Source organism: Motacilla alba, chromosome 1, assembly GCF_015832195.1.
Source record: "Motacilla alba alba isolate MOTALB_02 chromosome 1, Motacilla_alba_V1.0_pri, whole genome shotgun sequence".
NCBI classification, from domain to species: Eukaryota; Metazoa; Chordata; class Aves; order Passeriformes; family Motacillidae; genus Motacilla; species Motacilla alba.
The window spans coordinates 83,516,607-83,541,068 of record NC_052016.1 but is presented as its reverse complement, the minus strand read 5'-3'; positions in this window follow the sequence as shown (position 1 = coordinate 83,541,068).

The window sequence follows — 24,462 nt, the reverse complement described above, 5'->3', positions numbered from 1 at the left end:
CAACAGTGCAACAACTCCACTGAGATCCTCGTCCTGCTCATCCAAGAAAAATCATCTTGTCTGTGCAAACTTAGTCATCATTTACAATGAGATACCCTTTGCACACAGTTATTTCTGTTTCCCCGTAAAAACTCAAGGCATGTTAGGATAAGAACTATTCACCCAGTCTTCCTGCAGTAAGATCTGTCAGAGTTTGTCTGCTGTCATAAAATGTAATAATGACTGTTAACCTGTGAGTGCCTGAACTAGGAGAGCTGACTTACCTGCTTGGCTGAGAGAAGCTCTCTTGGTGTTTGAAAATCCTTTTTTCCCCAAGGATTAAATGAAACCTGTGGAAGGAAGCTTTTGTACAAACTTTTTAGACCTCTGACACAAATCAAGGGCCCAGCCTTGAATACTTTTTTGGAGATCATCCCACCACTAATTTGACAAAAGAATAACCCATACCAAGGGCACAGAATGAAACCCCATCTAGTTTTTTAATGGCTTCCTCAGTCCCCAGGAAAATCCTCCTGTCCCCAGGTACAGCAACATGTCCAAGTCTTCGCCTTGTGCCACCCCAGTGAGATCTGGCCATTTCTCCCCATTTACCCTCCTTCTTTCCTTGCCTCTGGCTCCAGGGAAGGGCCTCTGTGACATCCACTGCAGCAAAGAGCCAACACAGCTGGGGGGAGTCAGTGCCTGGAGCCTTTATTTAAAGGAGAAGGAGCACAAATGCCATTTTTGGCTCACTAGCTCACTAGCCTCACTGGTTTGTGAGGTCCAGGAGCATGTGGGCTTCTTTTCTGTCTCACTGAACAGCAGTCATGTTCATCAAGTGTTTGAATGATGGGAGTTGGAGGTAAAATACCCTGATGAATGGTGACAGGGATACCTGATTTTTAATTGTTTTAACTTGTAGGAGAGTGGAAATTGTGACTATAACATGCAGGAAAAACCTTCTGTATTTCATTATTTGTGGCATGTATTTAAAAATTAATAAAACTTTCAGAAAAATCTGTACACATTTAACATCTGTTATCTCTTTTCTAATCCTTTAAATCCCCTCATTTACTCCAAAGTTGCTTAAACTGTTATCAACCTCTTTTGAGGGCTCTACATCTTAATCACAACTGTATGACAAATATTTGATGATACAGTATGCACTTGGCAGATACTTAGGACTCAAATGATAATACCAAAATAGAGGTTTCATATGATTACAGAGACTAAGGGATTAGAAACCAGATTTAAATGGGTCCAAGGGGCAAATTCAAAGACTTCAATCATCTTTTTAAAAACAAGATGCCATGGTTTGTAAAAAAAAATTCTAGAATGAATTTGCCAATGATCTCTCCCGCAGAAATATTCTATCACTTCATCAAACTTACTTATTTATTTAAACTGCCTTTGAAGCTCTTTTATTTCAAGCGGAAAAAGACCCCGAGTTCAACTGCATACATTACACAAGGGGAAAAATAACACTTATGTAAAACCTCGGTGGGAAATTTCCCTTCTTCTGTTCTGTGAAGAGCAGACATTTCCCCAGAGCTGCTTTCGAGTTTCATGGTAAATCGAGCCTCCAGGTAAATCCTTGTGAGTGGGAGTGAAGCGCTGGGAAATGGCACAGAGTGACAAGCTGGGGTTTGTTCTCCATGTCCATGCAGTGAGCTGGAGGCAGATCCGATGGAGCATCCACACGGTGACTGGCTCTGGGTGGCCGCTAATCCTGCTGGAGGTCGATTGCTCAGTACAGCTGCCCACAGAGATGAGCGGTGCTGTCCAAAGTGTCCAGCAAGCCCAGCAGGTCCCCACAGGGCTGGCGGCTACATGGCACTTCAGGGAGACCGGTGCCCTGGCCTAGCCATGGCTGGCAGCTGGTGCAGTTTGCAGTTACAGATGTGACCTCCCCGCCACCCAAGGCTGGGGCACTGTGCCGGTGTCACCATAGTGCTGTCATTTCCAGAGCTGCCATCCTGGACCTGGCTTGAGCACACCTGCATCATGCTGAAGAATCCACTAAGGACTCACTGAGCAGGGGAATCACTGTTCCAAGCTAGCATATCTCCTTCTCATCTCCCTTTCTTCCAGAATGAGATAAGGTTGGGTCTAAATTCGTGGGGTGCCCATTATCTTGAAGAACTGCTCAGCATATTTAGGATCAGAATCTGCAAAACTTTTAAGCCTTCAGTCATTATATTTTTTTAATCCCAAGTTAACTTTTTTGCTAGTTTCATGCTTGGAGCTGGCTTGTTAGAGGTTTGCATGAGTATTGGTACAAGAAAAGTAAAGAAATGTGCAGCCCAGAGTGGATACAGAGGGTGGCCTAAGTCACCCTGCAGGAGCACCCTCTGAGGCTGAGAGGAGCAAAACATCCTCCAGATATACTAAAGACATGAATTTTTCTTCTTGCTGTCAATTTTATTTTACAACTCTGATCCTCTAACCAAACAAAGTGAGCTGCGATGTAAGCTCCACTCTTCCTTTCCTACAAAGAATCCAAACAGGGAAAAAGTGACTAGAAAACCTGCTGGGACATAGGGGTAGAGAGCACCATTGCTTTATTTCTTTGGGAAGAGAACTGGTGGCTGAACAGGAGCAAAACCCATGTCTTCAGGATGCAAGGGAAGACAGGAGGACTAATGCTGGAGATCCTAAGCATGCAGCTGATGTGCTGGGCCTCAGCACTGGTACCTGCTCTTCCTCCTTGCTGCATGTTTCACTGTGCTGCCATTAGCTCCAAAACTGTATTAGTGAGCAATACTCAAGGATTCCAGGCACACCACAAATCCTGAAGAAGGTGCAGAAGCATCCAAGGAGAGGGATTTGCATGCCAGGTGACTTCTGCTTGGACTGGCAATAGAGGGGGTATGGCCTGTGCCCTTGACCCAGCTCTTCCTGCTATGCCTTATTCCACCTGAAAACCTGGTAATGTAATCCTCACTTAAAGACATTTTCATACTGGGTTGCTGCTACTCACTAGGTCTTTTAGTGGGTTTTTTCCTGTCCTTTTCTGTTTTATTTCCCTCTATGAAACCTTGAAATGGAGAGTCATCACATATATCAAGAACACAAGAAATACTATTGCCTGTAGATGAAGAAGCACTTAGTACAACAGAGATCTGAGAGAGTATATATTACATTTTACCAGCATTGAAATTTCTATCTTACAAAAGGGAGAAAACAGTCTTCCCCAGGTATGTGCTCTGAATGGAAAAGTCAGTTTATGGATTCAAGTGGCTCTTTTGGTGATGCTTTTGCCAATGCTTAGAATACTATAATGAAAGAAAAATCTTGTGAGCAAAAGACAGGCTTTGGCTTTCATTTCTGCTAATGCATTTTCCAACATCTCCAAACAAACTCAGCTCAGGTGTCTTGGGCTACTGTAAACTTCAGAGGCAAAGTTTAAGAAGAAAGATGAATTCAAAAGAGTTTGTGTTGTCAGCTACAAGAGTAAAAAAATGTTATCAGCTGCTTAAGCACTGCTGACTAATGTATATGCAAAAGCAAATCAACACAGTCGCACCCACTCTTCAAGCATCAAGGAAACCAGATGAGACCAATGTCTCAGAGATATGGTGTCAAAGGATTTGGTGTGCAGTTTGTTGGGTTTTTTTTTGACAGTAGATGGAAGGGGAGAATTGCATTAAAATGTAATGTTTGTCAATGGCAGTGATAAAAAAAGAAAACTTCCCTGGCCGTTGCTGGCTGCTGCATGCAGCAAATCTGAATATATTGGTAATGTGAGGGACTGATTAGTCCTGTAAGGCTGCCTACAGGTTAGCAGGCCTCATTTCAAATCTCTGACAGCAATATGTGTCGTTTCATGCTTCATCCTCATTCCCCATGTTCAACACAAACCGGGGTCACTCTATATATGGAAATCACTGTCTTCAGGGCAAAAAAATTAAAAAAGGTGAGATTGCCGCTTTAACCTCACTGGCCTCAGAAAATATGTTTTAGTCTGATACATTATACTAGTAGGAATTATTTATCAAGAAGATACAAGCTCGATATTTCAGAAATAATGAGATGTTCTGGTTTTGCAGCTGAAATTTTATGGTCCAGAGAGCATCAGCTATGAATTCAGAGAATGAAGTAAACTTGCAATGAATGATACACAGCATGCAGCTGAAGTAAAATGGCTGTGCAAAGGGTAATATGAAAGTTATAACACAGTGCAAAGCTCACTATGTCTTAAGTGCCTTTGTTGCCAAACAGACAGACGTTTCAAAGACAGTGCAGGCACAAGATGCTTGCAGTATTTATTGAGGGAAGTTCTGCTTGGGAAAGGAATTGCCCAATGAGAAAGTTTAGTTGCCAACCCTCAAATGCCACAGCTTAAAAGACCTACTGAAATATTCAGGCCTAGATAATCTGAGAGCAGAAATGCAATGTTCAAGTAGTCAGTGTGAAAACATTATGTAGGCTGCAGCAAGGGCTAGAGGTTTTCTCCCAGTAAGGGGTGGATTACATTCATACCTTGTTTTGCTAGAACAAAGCAGTGCATAAATCCATGAGTGTTGTTTTACACCACTGTTCCTAGCAAATGTTATTTTAATAAGATGATAAGGGAGCTCAATATGAGCTCAATATATTCTCTGATTTTGTTTAGTTTGCTCTCTTGTCTAGTCAAACAAGGTGAGTGAAGAACTTGCCATTTCTCTAATATCAGTCTTGGATTAGGGTTCAGCAGAAGTATTTAAATGTCATACACAGAATCAGTTACCAAATGTACAGTGCTGACCAAAATAATTAATTTGTTTGACATGGCTTGTGGGAATTATAAATTCCATGTGACTTAATGTGAACAGAAGCGCAGCCATGAGGAGCGATAGTCAGCCCTTGTGGCTGCTCACACAAGACAGACCAACGTGCAGGTGCTTAGTAATTACCAGAGGAAGCAGGGCTCAGACCAGGGACTCAGCCCACAGCAGGGCCACGGAGTCTTGTCCTCGCACCACCCAGCCTTCCACATCTCCTTCTCTTTCTGCTGGCACAGGCTGGGTGGCTGTTCATGGTCTCCTTTCTAGTGTTTTGCCATCTGTAAAATTAAAAAGCAAAAAAAACGCCAGACAGTTTAATAAGCTGGGACCTACAACTATTCAAGTTGTTTTTTAGCTGACAGTGATGTTTTTTGCCTTACAGCTGATCTAAAAAATGAGAAGAAGTATCAAACTAAAACTAAGATTTTTGCAATCTGCACCCAGATCTTAAGAAATTAACACAGTGAGTGGCTCCTCTCTTTCTTTTCCAGTTTCAGCTTGTTCAAGATCATTTCCAGGCAGCTCTTGGGTGCAGGAAAACACTATTCCTTCCTCTGGAGCTGGTAGAATAAAACAGTGTCTGAGCACCTGAGACCATCTCAGCCCCCAGCAGGTTTGCTCTGCTGAGTCCATGAGGCACATGCTGGTGAATCCCAGGAGCAGCGCTACCTGTGCAGCACATGTCCCTCCCAACAGCAGGGATGGCCTCATGGAGCTCAGTGTAAGACTCACCACAGCTGTGTGTGGAGAGGATGGTGAGGAGAGGGTGGTGATGGAGAGGATGGTGAGCATCGGTGCTACTCGAAACATAGATTTCATCTAGATGGGTATCATCAGCCGCAAAAAGAAAAATGTAGTAAGAGGGACCTAATTAAGAAAGAAACAATAAAACAAATACTTACATTGTTTGTGCTGCAAAATGTGCAATTTTAACTGGTCTAACCTCCCAGGAAGTCTCCCTTTGGGTGACACAGGACAGGCCCATGATACAGCGCTGAAGAGGAGCTGGCACTCAGGGGTGTAGCAGCAGTGGAGTCACTTTGGGCACCACAAAGTGTCCCAGCTGACTTCAGCGGTGTCTCCCAAAATGTGTGGGTCTCTAGGCCTGTGCAATCTCCTCCAGCCTGTGCAGAACTGTGGGATATCCAGTGTATTTCACAGGCACTTAATCCTTCATTGAAGAAAATGTGTGTAGTATTTCAAACCCTTTTATATTTTCAGGTCTGTTTATTCAACATAAATACTTGGGAGTTCTTCAAGCTGTGCAAAGACTGCACACAACAGAATGAGGCCCCTGTAAATGAGATGTGCCATTTTAAGCCATGAATTACAATTTGCATCCTGTACAGGTCTGTGCTTGTGCTACAGCTGCTCTATCTGGACTGATCCCACATGTATTCCCAGCATCTGACATCCACTTCTGTACTCCTGTCTTTGGACACACTCAACATCTACAGTGCCTTCAGGCCACATTCCTCTTCACAGAACCCCAGAAATCAGAGCAGCCAGGTCTGGATGCTCAGGGGCAGTTTTATGAGAGAGTTTAGGCTGCTTGGACTGAGACCTTTCAAAACAGGAGCCATCGTTTAAGTTTACCTGTATTTTATGCACCACCAGAGGAACCCAGGTCCTTGGAGATGTTCTGAGAGATCTTCAGCATAGATCTCAGACTGAGAGCTAGTAATGAGAAAGACTAGAGCTCAGTCTAATGTAAATTTATTGTAAAGTATGATTCAAAGCTGCTCTGTGTGACTTCATCCAGGGTAAAATAAATCAAGAAGGCATGTCCACTTTGTTTCCACTGTCTGTACAGTCATAGCAAGCATCAGTGTAAATCCTGGGTGAATGCTGAAACTCTAAGTCTATCATGTGGGTTCAGAACATACTTCTGAATAGCGATTAAGAAGAACCTGCGTCCCCTCTTGCTTGCTGGCAATGATGAACTCCATTTTATCCTGTATAAATTATTGAGTTAAATAGCAGGCCAGTGTCATTCAATATGATAAGCCTCTGTAGACCTCTGAATCATGATAATGCACAGAATCATCCACAAGCTGCACCACCTCTGGAAAGAAGTTTTGTTACTGCCCTGGCTTTCTCAGCAGTGACTCAAAGATTCTTCAATGATTCTGTGTTGAATTGTTCTTCTCAATAAAGAGTTTCATGTCTCAGGTCTGGGAGACTTAGAACTGAAAGATCTTAAAGACTTAAAAAGTAGCCTTGCGCTCTGATAATAAAGCATCTATTGTTTTGGACTAACTGCATTTCTTATTTCTAAATGTGCATCCTCAGCGAGGAGTTGGAATCACTTCCTGAGGATAATCACGTAAATTGGGCACTCAGTCTTTGCATCACTTATGATTGTATACCCATCTGAGATGCTGGGAGTGCAAGGAAGGACTAAACATTAAACATTTAAATGGATACATCTCTTTCAGAACCACCTGGCCTCATTTTAGGCCACCCAACAATTCACCCAGTTCAATATTCCAAATATGGTGGCATTTTAACATAATCAAAGGGTAGGAGGAGACACTTCCAGAGTGGAGGTTCAACCTGTTCCGCATTCTGTCCTGGCTGTGTCCATCTAGGGGGTGGCCTTAGGTGATGTGAGCATGGATTCCCTCCTCTCTGCACAGCCTGACAGTGACTGACAGTCTGTCACTGACCACAGCGTGGCCTGTTGGCTCTATCCTAGTCCTCAGCTTGGTGTTCAAACACATCCAGCCCTGAGCAGTGCCAGGGTGATGCCACCTGCAAGTATAAACAGAGAAAACACATGGCTCTAAAAAGAAATGTCTTTGTATTACCATCACATTCTTGTCCAGCTGCAGTCAGTGGCAGTGTTCTCATTGCTGATAAGTACTTTGGGATTTGGCCCTAATCATTGACACAAATAGGCACAAAGTTGATCTTGACACTGAAAGGAGAAGGAGAAGAAAGGATAACTATGTACAAAGTCATGGCAAGAGAAAGGCAAACAGAGGAAAAGTTCATCTGAAGGTGACTGGATGCTATTTTAGGGCTGTTAGTTGTTCTTTGGATCAAACTTGTGTTTAGTTAATGACTCATTTTCCTTTTTCTTTACATTTTCTTCTTGACTCTGAATTCTGTGCAGCATCTCTGCACAGAAAAAAATGCATTTGTAGAATGCTGATTTTCTGCAATTAGTTTCTGATTTTTCGGATTTGTCCTTCACTCCAAGGCTTTTGAGCCTCCATCAAGCAGCATTTTTGAGAGACTATGGGAAAAAAAATCCTTACAAAACAAAAACAGTATTTTCAGAATTCCACTCTACTGCTTTCAGACTATTTCCATCAACCCTCTTATTCATTTTGATTTATTTCCATCCATAAGCAGACTAACGCTTTTCTATGCTTTTATTGTTCTTCAAGAATAGGCCTTCTATTGGAGAAAAATAATGTCTCTACGACCACCACTTTGCTCAATGCAGATCTTCATTAATCTGCAGCCACAGTACAGGCTTTTAGCAGCAAGCACTTTTGATGGGAATTGAATTTGATACTGCATTATGGTTGTAGGGCTTCTCACAATAGACTGTGTTCTTTTCTGTGTCTGTGCACAATCAGAGAGACCCAATTAAATAATTTGGTGCAATAATGGAGAACAAAAGAGTATGAGGGCTTAAAGTGAGGGCTTCAGCATTTGTATTCTCCCTTTTCTGTATCATGTTAATTAATTTGCCTGAAAACCAAAAGAAAGAACATAATGTGAAAAGCATAGCTCATCTACAACATGGAGGCACTTTAAATGCAGATACCAGACCAAATCAACATGTAACAAAGGAACATTCATTGCATTTCCATAAGAAAAAAAAAGTTGCCAGCTAATGTTGAGTGGTCCTAGTCATGGCCACTGGAGCTAAGGGTAGCTATTTGTGGGGGGGAAAGCCCTCCAAATATTAAGGACAGGATAATACCTTGTGCCCCTTTGATAACACCTACAAATAAATATGCAGTTTTAAAACCTAATTGGCGGGTGGAAAAGAACTGGATGCAACAAACATGTCAGTCTTTCTGGCCTTTAACTTCCTTTTTTTTTTTTTAATCTTCTGGGCTCCATTCTATTCTCTTCTATTCTTCACACAATAGCTCAAAGCAGACACTTCCAGGGAAGTGAAGCCCCACTCCTCTGTTTGGTTTAGAAACTTCAACAGCATTTCAGTGGGCACTAGGGCAGCCTCTGCTCCACCGTTATTCCCATCTGCAACTGAGTTTATCCAGCAGAAAAGATCCATTTACTCCCTGCTGGAATAAATAGTGTGAATGTGCAGCCCTTATTGGCTCCTTGGAGCCTGGCAGTGGAGGTCAGCGAGCTGAGCTGATTTGCAGCTCTGATGACAGGATCTGCCCTGCACACTGCAGTGCCATCCCTGCACAGTCCCACTCGGAGGGCGGGCCACCAAGGGCTGCAAAACTGGCAGTCACACATCTCTCCTGTAATAAATCCTTTAAGCTATTAATTGTTTGAAGTCCTAAAAAATGCAAACCCAAGGATTACTCTATTGTCTTTTGTTCATTAGCAAGTGGAAAAAGAATATTTGCAGAGCTGTGATCCAATTGCGTTCATTACTGCTACCTGTTAAATAGTACTTTAGGGCTATTAGTGGCAATAATTTACATAAAGGTTACGAATCTTATTTCACAGTATATTAATAAAAAGCATCTCATCTGGGTAAAAAATATGATCACAAATTGAGATTTTAATCCAGTTTGGAAATTTACACAATTATGTCTTTGTAAAATAGAAAGAAATATGAATAGAAATATGTCTTAGCTAGTTACAATTAATATCTTTCTATCAGGAAATGCCATTTAGTTTTGGGTTTGAGCTGTACAGAAGATTCATAACTGCAGCTGTCAGGCTACCTGCATATCACTCATCCTATTAAAAGTACTGAGAATGATCACCTCATCACCTCTCATCAAGGCGTATTACATACCTTTGCTGCTACGATATTGTACTCCCCAGCAGAGGTGTCTTTTTGTATCAACATTCCTCTGAATATTACTTGTGTTGACAAGTTGCTAGGTTGAAACCTGGGTGGGAGGATCTGGAGGTATCACAAATGGCTAAGATATTTGTGGCTTTTAATCATTGCAATTATCTGTGCATTTCCAAACAACTTTATTTTAAAAGATGCTAAGGGTCTTATCTTCCTCCCCTCTCGTTAAACTCAATAAATGCATCACAACAGCAGTGTGCTCTTTGTTGACCACCATAGACTCTCATGATCAACTTTTCTGGGAAACACCACCACCAGCAATCCTGGCTCAACTACAGCATGGGGAGGCTGCAGCCCTGCTTATCAGCCTGTTTGCTGTACATGTGAGCTTTCATGACAAGTGCTGTTCATTACGGTGGGTCTTCAGTCCATAATTAAAATATATGAGCCTTACAGTTATGTCTCTACTTCCAGCATGGGGACATGAAAACAGATTGTCCTCCTTGAATCTTACCAAGTTACATTCTAATCCAACACTAAAAAAAAAAAAAAAAAGGAAAGCATTTCTTCATATTCTCAGTTAATTCAGTCTAAAAGTGTCACACTTATTCAGCAGCAGTTAAAATAGTCTGTGATGAGAGCATGACAATTTCCAGCTAAACTAGAGGATAATTAGAAATGCCCTGTAGCAGGCAAGTCAGTGCTTCAATTTATTTGCTGTTTATTACCAAGTCCCTGCCCCTTGGGTGTAATGACTGTAAAGCAGCACCTGCAGCTTCCCAGTGTTTGATTTAGTGCTGTAAATGGTGCTCAGAGAGTAGATTAAGCTGGAATGTGATCAAACCTTATTTGCAATCCGATTATACAAACTGCTCCTTGCACTGACCAGATTGAAGTAATTTCCCTATAGAAACGTTACACTCACTTTGGTGTAAAAATGATTAACATGTGCTGACTGTAGGTCAGCCTTTCACTTTCAGTGTAATTCTTTATCAGGCAGGATGCCCATCTTTTTCTTGTGTTTGCCACATTTGTGTACCATGCGGTATTTAACCAATGGATATAATCAACCTCCTTTTTTTCAGGTCTTCTTGATGAATGATTGTAATAAATAAGCACTCCAGCATAAGCAGATTAAACCATTTTCCCCCTGTTTGATTGTTCAGCAGTATTGACATGCTTAATGATCTAACAGAGAACAGCTACAGAACGAAGGAATTTCCATATTTTACTGAAAACGACTATTGAGGTATTTATAAACAGCCAGCACACACGTGGTGCTCTAACTTCAGTGATGGGCAGGATCGCTGGGCACCCACATCAATCTAAGAACTAACCTACATTTCTTTCAAAAAGTGCCTAAACACTCACTACTCACTCACTACTAATCCTTTCACTCTTAAATAATCAGCAACATAAGGCTTCTTGGTTCTCAGTAGCCTTTCTCTGGTTTGGTTTTTTTTTGGTTTTTTTTTACCGTATCAGGAATGCTGGATGTGAAAACTGTTTCTCAGACAATTAGCCTCTGGTAATGAAATGCAACCAAATATATTCTGCACATTGAAAGCAAACACTTGGCTCTCTGTATATTTCTGTGACAATCAAAGAAATAGTTTAGCCTGAAATGCATTATCAAGCCTGACTCAAATACCAGCAATAACATGTTTTGTTGTATAACATTTTAAAGCTGATTTTCTACAGACATTTTAGTTGTAACCCTTTAGAGGCCACAGTCCTAAAGGTTTTACTGAACACCGTGTTCACACACAGCCTCCTGAGCTCTGAACTGGGAAAATATGGCTCTTGTCCCGGTCAACCGCCTTCAGAAGGGGATTCCTGAAGTGGTTTGCAATATGTATTGGGTGCAGCCATGCAAGCACCATCCAGAAATCCCCAAATACGTCACGCAATCTTTTGCTGTCAAATAGATATGCTCTCCTGGTGACAGCCAGCAATTTGCTCCCACTCGACTCCCCTGCTGGGGCTGCACTGAGGCAGCACGACATTCGTCCCAGCACAGCTCGGAAGGGCTGCACACGTTTGTCTGACATAAATATCTTCTGGCTGCTTTTTATGATACCTGAAAGATTAGAATTAAGTCGTGCCAAAAATACCCGTTTAACTTCAGCATTTTTAAACTTCCTGTACAACAAGTGTTGAGGAAATTAACATCTGCAAGACAGCGGGCTGAGTTATGAGTTTATTTATATGTCTTTAATTTTACTACTTGATTGGAAATAGAGAAAATTGGGTATTGATGGATCTCATTGTCAAAGTCAATTCTACACCAATCCCACTGGGAAAAAAAAAAGTCAGATCCTTCCCAGCACAAAGGGAATAGATCAGCCCATTACCTTACAAAAGGAGGCTTTTTCTTGCCTTCTTTTCCGAAGATCACCTATAGCAGAATACAAGAGCTGAGTGTCATAAGAACAACTGGCCACAACACAGCAACTTGCAACACAAGTTTTCTTTGGTTTTACACCAGCCATCCACTTTCTTTTGGGCAGTGCCACAGACATACAATGATGGGAGTGAGGTGTGGGCATTTTGGGAACACTGTGCCAACTCCTTGGTTCGTAAAAATAGCTTCTCATGGTAAAGCAGAGAATTCCTCATGGTAGAGCTGACGAGAAGCGTTTTGGTGGCTCCAACACAAAATTACATTGCTTAGTGTTTCACAAATTAAGCTCCTTTCTTCCTGGCTCTGTGCAACATCAAAAAGAAATAAGACTAGTTGCTCTTGCAGTCTTGGACAAAACCAGAGACCCAATGGCATCCTGATTCCTTGTGTCTTACTGAATGGGCAGGGAACGAAAAGCTTATCTATATGGAAAGCAGGGCTTAGGTGACAGGGCTCTTATGTGGAGCCTGTCATCTTCTGCTTCCTTCCAGTATGAGAGGAAGGAGAAGATGGCTTGGCGTGTAAGTGACTATAGCAACAATGTAGAGCTGTGTAACATACACGTTCTTGTAGCTCCTATAGATTCAAAACATGTATTTCAAGGGACTTCTGCAGATGTCATTCATAGGTTGAATGACTTCCTAAGCATAGGAGATACACTTTCTGCTTTTGCTGTTTCTTTATCGTAATTCTTTCTCCAAACTTTTATTTCAGTCAATAAACCAATATCCCTCTTTTCTTTTTCTTGCTGTGATGCACACACTGTTTTGAGTCAATATCAATGGGAAGTTTGGACCGGATTCAAAAATGATCATGTTGGAAGCTGTTTGATGTCAATAAGTATTTGTGTGTCTGTGTCAGGATGGGAGGCAAGAGCACAAGCACCTGGACCTGGCAGCCTTCGTTCATGGAAAATGGAACGACTGCTTTGGTGATAATAGGTCTGAAAAAAAATTTCAGAAATTGTCCCTGATTCTGGCAAAGTAATTTCTTTAAGGGAGAAAAGGGGGAGGCAGGCTAACTTTGGGAATGCTAGTTTCCTTAAATTTGACACGGAAAAGGTCTTGTGCTTAAGTAGCATGGCAGTCCAGAGTGCCATGTTACATTTTCCCATTGTGTTTTTTTCCATGTTGTACCAACTGTCTTCCAACATCCCACTCTTGCACTCTGCATTTTCTGCGTGTTTTGTCTTTATTTATTTGGGCCTGCAAGAGACTTTGCAATACTAAAAACAATCCCCAGAGCTGGTTACTGCTGAGGAAAGGTTTCTCTAATTTGTGCCTACACTTCTGAGACAGCTCAGGAAAGGCTCTGGAGGTAAGGCTGGGGGAGGGAACTGCTTTTCCCAGGGGACTGCCTCTTTCATTACCCTCTTGCTTACTCCAGCAGCCAGCAAGGGTGGAAAGGGAGGAGAGTGCAACAACCCCTGCAATGATTTCACATAAGACCACAATCTGCTGTTTCTTCAGGAGCAAGTGGAATACACCAAGCTGTGTGTTTAGCAGGATGGTTATTTGTATACCAGCCATTGTTAATGACTGTGGTGGTTATCTCTTCATTGCCTCTGTTTTTTCCAAGCTATTAGGAGGTTTTCCTGTGTTTACAGAGGAGGATACTGTGAACAATAACATATTTAAATACTTCAGATAAACGAAGACAAATGTCCAGGTAAGGGGTTTCACGCCTGGCTGGAAGCTGAAGAGATCTAGCATTGCCCTGGTGATATGCTAGCCTTCTATCTTCCAAAAATTGGTCCTATGTGGAGCCATTCACATCAGGCACCTTGAAACTAGTTTTGGCAGATCAAATAAAATTTGACTTTCTGAAAATAATAGTCTGTATTAGTTAGGTTACCATGAGCACCACTAAGCTTTACTGGCCCTGGTGGGACCCCCAAGCCCCCATCCTCTGGGGTGGCATGGGTTCCCTGCAGCACACCTGCACCTTGTCCCCATTGTGTGGGGTAGTTCTGCTCCTCCTGTGCCCTGGCAGTGTGTTCAGGCACCCATGGGTGGATGGATGGGTGACTCAGGGGACCTCCATACCATGGGCACCCTCAGAAACCCTGTAACACTAGCACCTCACACAGCACTTTTGCCGGCAGCAACTTCCACCATAAGAGGATTTCACACTCTCTGTTAGATTTTGGTGTCTGTACCTTCTGCCTGTGGATGGGTAGGAAGTCCAGGTAAGGACGAACTAGTAATGGCTCACACATGCAGACTTGCCTACCAAAACTACTTTTCCAAACTGGCTGTGCTTTCCCAACGTGTTCAAACTGGCTGTGCTTTCCCAAGGTAGTCCTCATTCATTCCCAAACTTGTTGTACACTTTGGCATGTATGACATACAGAGCAGTTCTTGTGATGTGAAAGCAGGACATGGGCACTGCCAATTTAATTTTTGATTCTTGTTTAAGCCAAGATTTGAATGTGATGGCCAGAGATTTCAAAATATAATTGAATTTAACATCACTCATAGTGGAAATACGCTCCGTGTCTTACATGCATTAAGGTCAATGTTACTTGACTGAGAAGGTCACTGGCTAATTTAACTCTTGTACTTCTCTCTCACAGCCAACATTTTGGATAATAATGGCTACAAATGGTCATGGGTGATGAGCAGTCACCTGATCCCATGACAAAAATTAAAGCCCTTTACTCCAGCGTGATGGCAATGTCACAGCTGCTGAGAACTCAGATGCTGCAATCCCTCCCTGTCACTCCACTCATATAAACAAGCAGTTTTGTATCAGCCCACTTCATTACTGCAAGCCAGCTTGAGTCCAAGGGCTGGCTGAGAGATGGTTATCAGTTGCTAATAAAGTACTTGGAGTTGCAGCCTGCTATAGATTACTCACAGGGGGCTCTGCAGAGGTTATGTCTCTGCAAAATCCAGCAGGAGCATTGAGAGAATTAAATGCTGCCTTATAATTCATTGCTAACACAGAGAACCTGGCTCTCTGCATCTGCTCATAGCTTTATGTACTAAAGCCTGTCCCACATGCAGCAGTGGTTCTGGCAAGCCACTTGGTTTTGCTTTCCTTTAAATCCAGGACTGAGCTTTCCATCTCTGTGAACCCTGGGACCTAGAGGAAGAGGAAACACGTGCCCTGGGAAGCAGATAGACCTTCAAGGAAGGCTGATATACTTCTTCCTCACCTTCCTCCCTTCTTCCTGGAGCAGATCTGGACTGCTACATGCAGCCAGCAAAACGCAATGAATCTTGAAGGAAATAAATTATTGAAGAGATGACATAAGCTCAACACCATCAGAAGCTAATTGCTGGCCTCATTAGACGACATCATTAATACTGAGATGAATGGGATATCCTCAAAACAAAATGGGCATCCTGGCTAAGAATTTTGATGAAGAATGCAATACAAAATGCAATGGAGGGAGCTGCAGGGATTGCTCACAGGAATATCTGCTGACAGCCAGGAGACTCCCACTTGGAAGAATGTGCAAAATAGAAAGACTTGTCTGTTGGTCAGAGCTTCTGAGTTGCCAGTCGTGAAGCAGCCAAGAAATAAACATGGAAAAAATAAACAAAAATTTTTAAAAATCACAAAACAAAAAGCAAAACAAAACAAAACAACAGCAACGACAACAACAACAAAAAAAAACAAACAAACAAAAAAACCCAAACCAAACAAAAAAAAACTCCCAAAAAACCACAACACCAAGAAAAATCTCAAAATCAGCCAAGGTATTGCAAATAAATGTAGGGAAAAGGGAAATACTAGTGCCAGACCAGTTAAAGAGTAAGGAAAGAAGTGCCAAGTTGGCACAAATAAGCCTATGAGGCTGCAGCTGCTGCCATCATTGCCATGCAGGCAGTGGGACTGCTGGTCATCTGGACAGTGGTCAGAGGGTCTAGGGGGAAGGGGGCACCACATTCTGTAATGAGTATACAGGAGGGCTCCTCAGATGGCTGGGATAAGGTAGATCCTCTTTGAAAAGAAGATATTACAAATGCTTGTGATGCTTGGCTCAGCAAAACAAAGCTGAGATGGCATGCAGAAGGGCATGAGAATGCACTGGGCAGGAGAAGAGCAACTTGAAGGACAATAATTAATAGTGATAAGCTTATCCTTGATATGTTTCAGCTGAAAGTCAAAGTATTTTGAGTTATGAAGTTCTAGAATAGCAATCAGATGTGAGGGAAATTAGTCTCTTTTTAAGAAAGGGCAGAATAGTTTTGTGATATGTGAAGCGATGCTTATGGAAGAGGAAATTCCCGCGCCCCTTATTTCCAAGGTATCCCCATGCTGTGTATCTAAGGGACCCAGACACTCAGAGCTGGGAGTTTGGCAGGCCCTTTCTTTCCCTCCTTGCCGTGTGTGAGCCCAAACACACTCTGATGAGTCCCTGAGGAGCCTTGCCCAAGCAGGGCAACAGTGGGTGCCTGGCAGGAGATAGATGAGGCTCAGTGTCCTCCAGCTAGAGGCAACATCTGGAAAAGAGAATGAGGTTTCTTAGCCTGGCTGGCTTTCTTCATGTGTTGTTCAGCAAGGTGGTTTCTGGTGTGCAATAATGTGGGTTTCCATGCTGCAAGTTCAAGAGGAGCAACTAACAGCAGTTATGCTTCAGAGTGCTGGAAAGCCCTGGTGTATGAGTCAGACACAAACTGCAGCCTTATGGATGCTTCCACTACCTCACTATTCTCCTGCCCTGCCAGAGTCCTGTCCCAGCACGTGTGGCACACAGCTGGGGAAGTATGGACTGGGAACTACCTGTTCTCCCAATGTTTCCAAGTGGTAGTCAGCAATCTGGAGGCATTTCACTGCATGACACAGTGTTAATGAGCTCAGAGTGAAAGGTTGCACTGTCATAAATAATAAAAATGAGAAAAGGTGAAGCAAAAGATTCATTTGTAGTAGCTACAATGCTAAATTATTACTTGCCCAGCCCATTTGAGGTTTTAAGTGCTAGATAAATCATTTTACTCTGACACTTTAAAAAAAAATATCTTCTAGCCTCATCCAGGCAAGTTTATAGAGACTAAAGCAATCCCAGTTTGGGTGAGGTTACAGTTTAAGAAACTGCTGTTAAAAGCGACTAATTATTAAGAATGTAACCAGCAAATTTCTCAGTAGCGTTCATGCATGTTGTTTGATCTCTAACCTATTGCCCTCAGAGATTACTGTCACTGCAAATCCATAAAGACTCCATCCCAAGTCCAGTTTTAAATGGCTCTTAGTGGGCTCTCAATATGGTTTCAATAACCATTATCATATCTTTTCCCCATTGTTGTGATGCACTAGATAGTTATTTGGATGCTGCACTGGGTGTTGTGTTGCATGGGCGGTTCCCCTTTCCCTAGGTGGTCTGTCCCTTGTAGCCTCTCCCTTCGCCCCTCCTCACTGGTGTCCCATTGGCTGCGGCCTTCCATCCCCGCCTCCCATTCCGCGGGTATAAATGTCCCTTGGGATTGGAATTTGGTCTCTTTTTTCACCTGGATGGTCTACGCAGCAGATGTCCCTTTCCAGCTAATAAACAGGACATCAGAACCACGTGCAGAAAGAGCGCTTCTCGTCCTTTACTTCGTCCATGTAGGATCCGTGCGGGCTTAAATCCCAAACTAGCCGGGGGGATTTACAGCCCAAAACCCACGGTTCCTTCACCCCATCAGAACACTGAAATAGCTTCAAGGTGGAAAAGACACGGAGTATCACACCCATTCCAAGAAGGGGATGACCTCTGAGCGCCAAGGTGGCTTTCAGCAAGTGCCAGTAGAAGACTGTCTTGCATCAGATTTCAGAATGTGAACACTTCACCAAAAGTCATTAGAGTTGTCCATGCTATTACTCTATTTCCTCAAATTAAGCCTGCCTCCTATCAGAGCTCTCATTCCTAATGGCCACCTCAGTCTTGCGCATGGTAAGTAGCTCATCTTGTCCATCAACACCCAGGATGCAGCACAAGGACAGTTAACATTTCCAGCATGGCATAATGCTTGTGGGTGTTTCACTAGAATGGACTTTCAGGACACACTTGACAGAGGAGAGGGATAGAAAGGCACTACAAACTCTAGCTGAAAAGAGAGACATTGATGTGTGTGGGAGAAAACAATAAAGGAACTAGCAAGACTGATACTGCTGGGGTGAAGGGCATGAAGAGGAACATGATAGGGGATAAAAAGCCTGAGATTCAGTAAGGTCAGTGTGAAAATTTTCCACTCGGTTTTGTCAGAAGCTGGGGTCAAACAAAAAGATTTGGTGAAAGGCATGAAATTATCTGTCCAAGGAAAGGAACCTCTTTTTAATGGCAGCAGAGCTCAGAGAGAACTGATATAATGTAGGTGTCACAGAACAATGCAGACATTATGAGGGATTTAAAAACTGAATATTCCTTGGCCACTCGGAACAATCCTAGGTGCGTTACTAAAATGAAAAACAGTCAAACAAGGAGACAGTGCAGGTATAGTAGGAGGCAGAGAGGGAAAATTGAGGATGTCTCCATGGTTCTGTGTCTGAATAAAGAAACAGAAGGGGGTATTTTCAATAAAAAGGGAGCAAGTGGTGTAGTAGGGAAAAAGATTACAAGTGGGGACCTGTCATGTTAGCTGTGAACTGCTGTGCAGCGCAGGGTTAGTGTTTCAGTGTGGTGGGGAAGCACAACGGATTGAAAAGAGGCAAGGTTCTTGTATCCTCAGTGGTGTCTGAATCCATGGAAGTGGAAGGCATTGCTCAGCATGATGTCTCTGGCATGCAACAAGGAATCTTGTAGATACCATTGACCCTATACCATTGACCGTACCGAGCAGTGGTGGATTCAGCTGCACAAAAGGTAACCAGAGTAGCCTCCATCCAGCTCCTCTTCCAGTACCCATTAATTCTCATCAGATCTGCCAGCACCATGAAGATATTTTGAACACCTTAGGACAGGTTCAAAGGACAGTAAACATTTATGCATCTGCAGCGACATCTCAGTCAGTCATTGTCTCCTTAACCTCAATTGAGACCTGAAACACTCACATTAGGCATCTACACTGTAGACTTTTAAATTTGAATGCCCATGAATCTGGAGTTGATTTTCACTTTACAGAGTTGTAATTAATTGACATGAAGGGTTTGAGCAGAACTACCTTCCACATGTAGAATTGTAAAGATGATTGCTTTCAAATCTTCTTTAAAAATGTGAAATTGGATGAAAAAGGATAAGTGTGTTCAATTTTTTTATTTATTTTTTAGAAAAACAGACACCAGTTTGGAATTGGATTGATGCTTGGCCAACCTGTTCCCTTTCATCTCTAAGTCATAATATTATTATCTGAAACCAACTATAATGTATGCCTTTTCAAATCCTGATTTATGAATTTCATGGTTTGAAGCAAGTATGACAACTCTGGCACATACACATAAATAAGATACTTCAGGATTTGCAGTTTGTGGGGCTGTTTGAGGATTATTGATATCAGTGCAATTTCTATTTGATAGGTGTCTAGAGCATAAATGTTAAGTGGCAACTTGATGGTTGTATCTCTCCTGGTCAACTGGTTCAAGTGAGCGCCTTCACTGCCTATAATGAATACAGCTGACTAAATCTAGATAGAGACATGTCTTCCACACTCTGTGCCCTTACAAGTGACAGAAAAATGGGGCACCGAAAGTACCTTCCACTGATCAAATACAGCGTCTAGCTATTTGCAATGCCATGGCTTCCCACGGAATGCTGCTTAGTCAGAAGTCTGCTTAGTCAGATCCCTGGGGTCTGACAAACCATATATCATTTATGAGCATTTCTTTGTTTCTCCTCTAAAGTCCTTATCTTCTTATAAGAAAGAGTGAAAAAAAGGCAAGAAGGAAATAAATCAAGGAAACCAGGAACAAGGAAGATGACAGAAAAACTCCAGGAACACAGGACCAGCAGGGACCTATCATTCAATTCAGTCATCTGTTACTGCGAGCACACTGGTGCTCGCAATATATAATGGTGTATTCAGAAAGCTCACAGAGTTCTCTCTCTAGTGCTGTTAGCATTTTGTTCTTTCTTTTCCAAATAAAAAGTTGATCCAAACCTTCTGCCTTCTGACAGCAGAGAACCCCCTTTCCCAGGCAAAGTTTACCCATGGCCAGTTCACTTCTATTGGTTCTTTTGCCAACATACTCCTTAGATGAACAACTCTGGTCTGTAAATATATCAGAGGAGTAAACATCAGTAGTGATCAGATGTGATTACATCTGATTTTAAGCAGATAATGAAGCCAGTAGCTTCTAGATCCTCATGTGAGAACAGACTCACATTTCCTACTAATGAATGTATGGGATTGAATTTTCATGATTGCTACACCTAAAACTGTACATTCAAAATACGGTGTTACTAGAGTCCTGTACAATGGTACAGACACATTTTTTTCCTCACTTCTAGAAATACCTTGGCTTATTCCACACTGCTAGCAGGCAAGTTGGTTTCGGAGTCTGGAGCTAAAGATCTAGAAACCTGAAGCTAAAATCATCTACTAGTCTTTCTCGTACAGGGTTCTCCAACAAAACACGTCCTGTACAATCTCTGTTTTCTTGCCTTGTTTTGACTGTCTTCCTCCAGGATGTGCTTCCATTATTAGGTCCCATGAAACAGCCATAATTTAGCTGAAGGGAGTTTGCATTCAGTACAGTGAAGAGCCAACATATGAAGGCAAGGGAGACGTGTTATGGAACATGTCACACCTGCTATATCATCAGCAAATGTTTCTGAAACTGAAGAGTCATCTGCTTTACACCATGTGAAAGTCAGGATGCCTTACAAGCTGGTGTCTTATTAAAGACCCATATATATTTTAGACAAATATTCTGGCCTTACTTACTCCACACTTGACTCCTCTTATTCGTTAGTTTAAAAATGGAGGCAGGCCTTCATATGAGTAGAAATTAGAATAGTGTCTCTTTTCTTAAGTGCAGTCCTGTCATTTCACACCTCCTTAGTGAGTGACCCTTAAAACTCTAATGAAAATCCTGAGTATATACAGAGAGACACTGGCCATTGATTTGAGGAACATTCAAATCAAAGTTATAGAAATTCATTATGCAAAGAGGCAAGTAATGTCTTTTCTCAGTGCAACCTCTTGAACTAAAAGGGAAAGATAGGCCATCTAAAAATATAGATAGCTGAGAAAAACAGAGGGTACTGCAGCTACCTTTTCTAATAAAACACATCTTACGGACATTGGTCTTTCAAAATTAAAGACCACCTAAAGTATGCTAAGGTGGGTTTTTCTCCCTGTATCAAGAGACAGACATTTCTTCACTTACAAATATATGGATTGGCAATACAACAAACCAAAAACAGTTGTCAGTCATAGACCAGGAGGAGAGAGTAATTTTTATAGTAACTTTTATAGTTTGTTGTTCACAAAAGGAGAATGCTTCCTGGGACATGTACATTAGCCAGCCTTTATAAATGTTCACCACTCTTCCCAGATAGGGAGCTGTTAATTTTCATGGGTTAAGACAAGTTTCACCTCCCTGGATTCGGCTATATGCTATGATGACAAGTGCTGGGCTTCTCAGTGTGTATTTTTTTTAATGGTTACTGTGTATCTGTTTTCTGGTAAATTTACACAAGAGAATACAAAAAATAGATTCTGTATGACAGAAATTGTCAAATTGCAATACATGAACATAAAAATACATCCTTCCAGAAGTAAGCATTTCATGTTCCTAATTGTCAAAATGTTTGCCCTGTGAGACTTAGCTAGTAAATATCTCAGCCTGTCCATATACTGTATGAAATTCTAGCTCCTTTGTTGTTTGTCTTCTTGAGAAGTAGAACAGGTTATGGCTCCTATAGGTTTCATTTATAATAATGGTTTAAAATAGAGGAAAGTAGAAGAGGGATAGAGGAATTTAGTTGGATGATGGATAATATGGAGCAATTTGACTTCCATGAAATGAATAGCCACCATTCAGGCACAGATTTCATGGTACAATTAACCACATTAAGGTTAGATGACATCTCACCAGTTTTTTGTTAGTTTTACAAACCCTTGACTGTGGCATCCTAAAGTATTCTTTTCCCTATTCCTATTCCTCCCTTTTCAAATATTTAAAAGCACTATCTCCCAGCATGGTAACAGGCAAACCAAAACTGTCACACTGGACCTGCTCCAAGCTTCACCCTGTCCAGCAGAACATCTCTAACAGCAGGCATTCAAAACCCCAAAGATGCGTCAAAAAGTTCCCAGTGGGCAAATACAGAATAAAGTCTTTTGCATTGTCTTGCTGCCTCCTTTAATAGTTAGCGATTGGCTTAAGACCCAAAGCATGACATTTAAGTCAATTAAGTATTAAACAAAAAGTGGAAGTGCAAGCTCTGAATATTATTTTTGTTTCTTGGAGAACACCCAGCCCACAGACACATGGAGTGGGCTGATCTCTGGGCCACTCGTACAAGCAAAAGTCTTTCAATTTGCTGTCCATGGGCTCAGGACCAGGTTTGACAATAATGTTTTGGATATATAGAGCAGACCTAAGCCACTGCACAAGCAAGGGGAATTTAGTACCAGCAATGCTTTGCTTCTGTGTATATTTGTGAAACGCCTCTGGGGTGTGTTGCAAATGTTAATTAGTGCAGCTGACCAACGATTTAAGGAACCATAAGCGATGGAAAAGGGAAATTTATTAGTAGGTACGTATTCAGATCCCTCCTCTCTGTTGGATTTATAGCCAGAAGTGCCTGGACAGCTACTGGACAATGTGTTTTCTTTCCTCTGAGTGAGGTATTTAGGATATATTTACAGTAGCCACTCGTAGTTCATGGGTTTTTTTTTCTTTGCAAACTTTAATTTAATAACTCCTAATATCTTCAGTCGCTTTCACACACAGTGTGCTTACTGAACTAATGCCTTATATTTCCTTCTGAATAGAAACCACTCCTGCCCAGACCTTGTGCAGCAAGGGATTTGAGTGCAGTAGACAATTTCAAAGACTGCTCTTTCTATTTAACAATCAGTGCATTAGGCTAAAATATTCACACAGATGCACTAGCAATTGAAAGGGTGTGCGGTGTAGTGACAAGGTCCTTCTGTTACCTGGACTGTAGAATGATGAATGAGCATTAGTGGAATATTCTTTTGGCCTTTAGGTTTACCTTGATCTTCTCACAGAATGCAAATTGACACTATACCCACATTTCTATAGTATTTATTACTGTGGTCATGATGTGAGGGCTTTTTTCAATATGAATAGTGTAAAAGGGGAAACATATTACTGCAAAGAGGCATTATTGTGCTGGGAATGTATAAACAGCTGAGAAGAATAGAGCGACATGCTCATAATGGAAACTGAAAGCTCTTCATTTTGTCCTGATTGTCTACCCTTCCTTTTTAAACAACCTCCCTTTTTCCTAGCTATCAATACAAAGTTCTTTTTGGTAAAATGAAGTGCATTCATGCTGCCTGAAAGAAGCTTTTAAAGTTGATCTGTGCCCACACAAAAGGGAGGCAGTGTTTGAGCACATCAAGTTGAGGAAGCAAACTTGGTCAATGTTCATTATTCATGGCTTGACACTCTGAGCCTCCATATCATTTTGTAAAGAATCAGATAAACTTTCCTGGTGATAAACAACTGAAATAATTTTTCTTAGCTGTCAAGTCCTTTTCTCCCGTTTCCAGCCTGTTCTCACACTCTTCCCAGCTCGTAAAAGCAACTGAGCACAGCTCTTTGGACTGATAAATGGGCTCCTTTCAATTGGTGGCAGGCTTCAGGAAAAAGAGATAATCCTGGATAATGTGGACACAGTTTTCATTTCATGTCACCCAATTAAACTGCAATTATCCGGAGTGCAACAGCAGAAAAACTGGAAAGAATGGTTGGAGAATGAGGAGCCCTGGCTCCCTGGGACTCTTTATACTACACACATTAGCCTAGATTTGTTCTATTCTGATAATAAAGTGCCAGTCTAAGCACTTAGCAGCACACAGTGAGAGACAGACCAGCTGCAACCTGTAGCTCAGAATGAAATACTATTGCAAGTGCTCTGGGAAACATCACTTCGATCCAGAGTAACTTCCCGGGATATTATTTGCATCAGGAATCCAAAGCCCTGTGCTGTGGTTAATTACAACCAGAGCAATATGGTCAGGAGGTGCTCTGAACAATGCAACCAGGTTCAGATTACAGGTAAAACAAGGACAAAAAAAGCCTTTTCTTAGCATGACTCACAGTAGCACTGCAAGCCAAAATAAAGCAGATATCAACCATTTCATTATGAAGGCAAACTGCACTAATGTCTCTTATCTCTTCAGCATTTTGGCTGAGATCTAGGGCAGGATGAATTTAATATGTTAATATGTCTTATTAAGTTACCGCTCTTGCAGTAAAATAAACTGGATAATCTAACAGATCTA